Source organism: Nestor notabilis, unplaced genomic scaffold (assembly GCF_000696875.1).
Source record: "Nestor notabilis isolate BGI_N333 unplaced genomic scaffold, ASM69687v1 scaffold31897, whole genome shotgun sequence".
Lineage (NCBI taxonomy): Eukaryota > Metazoa > Chordata > Aves > Psittaciformes > Psittacidae > Nestor > Nestor notabilis.
This window is the reverse complement of record NW_009938348.1, coordinates 1-6,224: the sequence shown is the minus strand read 5'-3', so window position 1 is coordinate 6,224 and position 6,224 is coordinate 1. Positions and strand designations below refer to the sequence as shown.

The following is a 6,224-nucleotide window of genomic DNA, read 5'->3' as shown; positions in this document are numbered from 1 at the left end:
ATTTGAGACATCAAACAATGCATTTGAGACTTCTACATGGGGCTGGCAAAATTAATACAGAATGTACAGAAGATGATTGAGATACCCTGCATCATCCCAAACAGCACTAACCATTCTTTTTCCAGGGACTGCAAAAGAAGCTCAGATAACAAGATCACATGTAGACACTGACATTGTAGGTTCCTTCTTAGAATTGAATTGCCTTTCCAGAGACAATAATTTTGGGATGTATTAAGAACATCTTCACAGTCACAGATATGATGCAGGACTAAAGGGGACATGAAACTTTCTTGAGTGGGAGATGGAGATCAAGCAAAATACAAGACAGCATCTAAATGATACTAGTCATTGTAGTAGTACAGACACAAGTATGTGTAGTTAGGAAGATGAATCTAGCCCCTATCCAATAACTGATGTCTAGAAATCTATTTAGCTGTTTAAATGTAGGTATCTTAATCTGTGAGATAAATATAATGCCTTACACTCCCAAAACAAGTCATTAATTATTCTTATTTCTTCGCCTGGTAAAATGGAAACATTGCCTGTAAGGAGTGTATAGCATCATCATATAATATGTTGGTAAAATTTTGTAATCACTCAGATTAAACTATGACCCAGATTACCATTTTTCTATTTTCTCTATATTCTTGAACTTCAAGATTTCTTTTTTAAGTCCCAGTGAACAGCAAACTTGTTCCCCTATTTATTGCTTCTATTTTCATAATTATGCCAACTGCATTCAGAAGGGAAGAGCTTACACCATGCTCTCTCAGTAGTGTCATTTGTATGCCACTAAAATCTCAAGGTTTCAAAGAAGACCAAGAACTCATTCTATTAGTATCAGCATCAAAGCAGAGTAGGCACACCTTCCAGAAGAGTAATTAAGACTTTATTGTTACACTTACGGCTAATTCCTCCAATAAAGAAAACTTGATTCTTGGGAACTCCCAAGAATCAAAATAGGAATATTTTGCCAATAGGTAATTCTGAACACCCAAAATAATTATCTAAAAATTCCCAAGCAAACAAGAAAACATGTACCTTTAAAGAAATATATTTAATTTGGTTTGTGGGGAAGAAATAGCCATATGGTCACATTGCATGTATATTTGGGGGACTCAGTGTGACTATTCCCATAGCTGATGGATTCATCAAATCCATTTAAATTTTGTGAAAAACATTGGTATAAAAGGGAAGTGGTATAGATATCCAGACTGGAGGTGCTACATGAGCTTGACTATTATGATACACTGAGGAATCCATACAAGTATGCATATGCAGATGTGTATACAAATTGATAAATGTATGAGATCATAGCCTCCTTCTACTGTTTACATATCCGATTTGCAGATACATCTTCACCTGCAGTTTTCACATTCTTAGACCTCAAAGTATCAGCCACAAGGTACAAAAACTGGAAAGAGACCTCATTCCAATGATCCATTCCTTCTCATTCCAGTAATCACAGAACTTCTTGGGTTTTTTTGTCTTTTTCTCACTGAGGTTGTGGGAATCCATCCAGAATGCAAGATATTCCAGCAAGTGGTCAAAGAGGAGGCTCTCTGCTTAGAAAAGAATGACTCTCTTTCACCTGATCTTAAAGGTAACAGTCCTGATTGTTAAGCTCTGATATGAATATCCCTTGTATATAATTTCAGGGTCACGATATCTAGATGTTGTCCTGAGGCGTGATTTGTTTCTATTTTATTTGGTTTATTAATAGTTTTAGGTGTTTCTTCTATAGGATGGGACTTTAACTCATCTCATTTTAGACATCTTCAAAAGCTCAATGTCTAAGTCAGAACATGTTTCATTGCCTTTGGTTTAGATGTCTACTTTAGAATGAAATTAATCATTCTCTGGAGTAATATTTTTATTTGCTAACTACAGAATGAGACAAAGATAATTATTTCAGACCCCGACAAGTTTTAATGCTTAGATAGGGCAGGTAAACCCTACTTGGAATATCTTACAATCCTAAAGTATTTGTTGTGTTCTTTCCTCATATCCAAAACTCCAAAGAAACTTCCATGGAAGACAGTGAAAAGCATGCTGAAATTATATTGTGATGGGAATTATTCCAATCTGATGAAAATGTTTTTTGCAAAAATATGGAAGAAAAAAATAGTCCCAACTTCTTAAAAATATTCTGTTCCTATATTTTTAGAGGTTTTGTTTCTTTGAAAAGATTCATTGTGGTGGATTTTTAAAATTTATGCAAAATCTGCTCAAATATAAATTTTGAAAATCAAACTGAACATTTCAGAGAGCCTGTAAAATATTTTTAAAATGCTGTGTAGGTTGTTCTCTTTGCTGGGGTTTTGGCATTGTTTTTTGACACACATTTGACATGTTTTGAATTTATTCAAAGTGAAATTTCAAAATGTTCAAACTCTTTCAAAAGTTCAGCTGTAGTTTTTCTGGCCATGTTTGCTTAGAAATATGAATCCACATCAGTGATATTTTTCAATTACACGAATTATCAGGAGTTATGACACAAAGATGCCTCATGCACTCAGTATGAACAGAAAGAAGTATTACCACCACCTGGTAATAATCTGCCTTTAGCAGCTTATCAAAATTTAGAGACCAACCCCCAGGATGTTCCTTTTTTTTTTTTTTTTCCCTGAAGCCTTTCCAATCATTTTCCAATCACTTCCCCATCACTTCCAATCACTACTTGCCTACTCTATTTTAGCTGTATTTCCCCTTGCCCCTTTTATCAAGACAGAATATCTTCTGGACACGTTATGCACTTGGAACACCCAGTAACCCACTCAAAAAATTTCTTCCAAAATCACGTTTTCAATAATGGTTTATTCCATGCATTACAGTATGACATCCCAAGTATTTTTTGCTTTACCAGAAAAATAATTGCATGACTTTGGAGTCCTTTATGTAGCAAAGGCTACTCAAAGAAATAAAGATCCCTTAGAGTTCTGTTAAACTATTTAAAAATCTTCAGACATGTCAACTCTGATCTTCTCAAAGCCCTCCTTTCCACCTTTTACTCCCTAGAGATGGAAAGACTTCAATGAAAATTTGTTCTGTTGTTTACAGACAAAATGAAGAATCACAATTTGTACAGTTACTTCTCAGTAGTCACAGGGAATCTGTGCTGGGATTAGTTTATGTTGCAGAACTTTAAGTAGTTCCACATTATTCTTGTTACACAGAGCAGTGTCTAATGCGAGTTATCAGTAAACCCCAGGGTGCAATTCTTCTCATCTCAAAGTAGACATGTAAAATGGGTCAACTGAATCAAGCTCTAAAAACATTTATTTTTCTCCATTGTCTAATGGGTTACTGAAAAAGACTTAAATATCTATGACGTCAACATTACTTGATACAATTCTTACTGCAGTTGTCTTTATGGAGTCTCAGATGACTTCGACAATCACCAGTCTGTTGAAAACCTTGACATGTAAAAGAAGTCACTGAAAATGAAGTCAGATGCAGGGCTTAAAATATGCAGGTTCCACTCCTACATAAGGTCACCTGATTCTTGGTTTAAGCTCACATTACCTTTTACAATAAATTTTTAGATCCAGCTCATCAAATGTACTACAGCCTCTCAAAGAGATACTCTTTAAGACTGTAAGTCTAAGTGCGTGGGCCACTGCACTAAGTGGGATTCATATTACCTGGCTTTATTAATTTGAAAATTAGCAGCCTAGTTAAGGCTATAATCATCAGAAAGACCTAGATATTTCCAGTGAGTGATTCATCCTGCCGTCAGAAAGGAGCCTCCAATATATGGGATGAATCATGCACTGGAAGTCCCTGACTCTTTCAGCTGATTACAGAGGGAACATAGCTGAGATTAGCTAACATATTTTAGACAATTAAAATTAGAGATAATGAATCAAGGTTTCTATTTTCCCATCTGGCAAATTGGGTATACCAGGAATTTCATCCTCCCCAAGGCAACGTGAGGATAAAGCTGTGGGAGATTGTCAGGACCATCTTTTCAGAAGCCAGAGAATAGCTTTGCTCAGCTACAGGCAAGTAATACTGCTTCCACATTTCAGCTCTTGACAATTTTAGATTTGCCTTGTCATCAGTCACAGATGAAACAGAATAGAAGCAGTGAAAGAAAATTATACCTCCTAAATAAAACTCATGCACTGCTTTATATCCACCTTATGACTAGAGATTAGTTTTGGTTACAGTGCAGTGATTTTTTTCTAGGTTCAGGCACCTTTATATGCTGATAACTTTTCTGTGCTGCACCCACACCTGCTTGTCAAAAAACACTGCATGACCACAGCTTGAGTCTCAATGGGATGCCTCCATGACAAAGCTGTGATTAACTATAATTTCCAAAAACCCATCTTACCAGACTCGTAGCTAGTAGCATGCCCCTGTTATCAGCTCGGCATCTCTGATTTAGGGAACCCTGTGAAGGCCAGCCAGCCAGCCCTATGCCAGATGATGGTTATTTTATATGACGCTGGGAGATTTTCTTCTAGTTTGGGATGAATCTAATCACTGTTGAAATCCATTGTAAAAATGCCATTGATTGCCTAAAACCAGGACTCCAGCTCTTATTTCCTTTAATTCAGGTGAAACTGGTAGACTTTAAGCATGGAATCAAGAGTCTAAGGCTGAATTTTTAAGTCTGATGTTTTTCAGTTAGACTATGAAACCATTAATGAGAAATCTCAAGTGCTAAGAATTATTTATAACTTTGATTTTGGTAACTTATTTTTTGATAATAGAAAGACCTCCAGTTGATTTTACTTTCAGATTGTGTCTGCTTGAATTTCAGGTGCATTCTCTCATGAGATAAGGTGAGGGAAGGTCCAGCTGGAATGCTAAGCACATATGTGAGCAAAGATGTATTCAAAGAGAAGAGGAAAACAATTTAATTGTCATTTGCAGAGCTGCATGTCCTGATGTGGCTGTTAGTGGGAAAATGACAGATAATCTAATCATGGAAGATCAAATGCATGGTATTCTCTCTGTGTGTGTTTATTTACAGGCACTTTTTTTTTCAGGATGTGCCAGAGATTGGGATGGTCTAACCTGCTGGCCCACAGTTGCTTTTGGGGAAGTGGTTAAAGTTCCCTGTCCAAGTTTTTTTGAAGAAATCACCAATATCCATGGCAAGACCTTTTTCCTTTTCTTTTTATCTCTACATATTTTTAAGATAAATTCTAATAGTTAAAGATTCACCAGCTTGCATATTTTCCTGATTCATGATTCTATCTTTTATCAGTTGACATACAATAATTATCCAGATGCAAATCTTGGCTTATGGTCAATATTTGTCGTGGTTTTGATTTACGTTATTCTGCATTAAATTGTCTAGTCTAAACTAGACAGCTAAAGGTGGTCTAAAAATTATGAGTAATTGCAGTACATTGCTATGGTTATAAAGAAATATGTCAGAATCACTGATTTATAAAGTTGTAGAATAATTGCTGTTAGAAAGGACCTCTTGAGGTCATCCAGTCCAATCTTCCAGTTAAAGAAGTTAAAGAATTGTATCTAACTTCAAAGCTAGATCAGGTGGCTCAGGGCTTTGTTCACAAGCACAAATTATGTTGTAAATGCAGGATAGACCGCATAATTTTATTTCCTCTGTGTAAGAATTCAATTTGCAAAATTAGTTTCCTATATGAAATGTACAAGTTCTACCGCATCTTGAAATGAATGGGAATCTCTCTCTCAGCTTTTTAAAAAATAGATATATAGAACATTACAAATCTAGAGCTAATCTGGGTGAATGTGACTAGCCTAACTTCAGAGTAAAAGCAGGAATAAAAATCTGTTGTTTCTCATCAGAACTTAAAAACCACACACACATATCCCCCACATAATTCATTCATCAATATATTTCACCATTAAAGGTTTCCTTCAGAGAAACTGTACACAGGAGGCATATTGGTCAGAACCATTCCCACCATACACCATTGCCTGTGGATTTGATGAAGGTTCCAGTAAAGAGCCTGAGGATCAGGTGAGTTTTATATTTCTTGCTTGTGAACATCTCCAGAGCACCCTCTTCTGAGTGTGCTGAGAAGTTGGAAGCTCCCACACATTTGAGTACTCTTAGAATCCAGTAATTACCCGTCTTTAGTGCTAAGATCAATCCTTTTAGGTATATTTGCAGACTAAATATACCTAAATATTTAGGTATATTAATATATACTTATACCTATATATAATTAGGTATATTAGGCTTAATATAAAGCAAGGCTAAATATAAATATAAATAT

General features: G+C 35.7%; 1 long non-coding RNA gene across 1 annotated transcript; it reads left to right on the top strand.

Annotated features, from left to right (window-relative positions):
* Positions 1 to 1,503: 1,503 nt before the first annotated feature.
* Positions 1,504 to 5,928, top strand: LOC104409414. Its single transcript, XR_719939.1, has 3 exons — positions 1,504 to 1,603; positions 5,001 to 5,108; positions 5,856 to 5,928. It is a non-coding gene; the product is annotated as an uncharacterized LOC104409414 (long non-coding RNA).
* Positions 5,929 to 6,224: the final 296 nt, after the last annotated feature.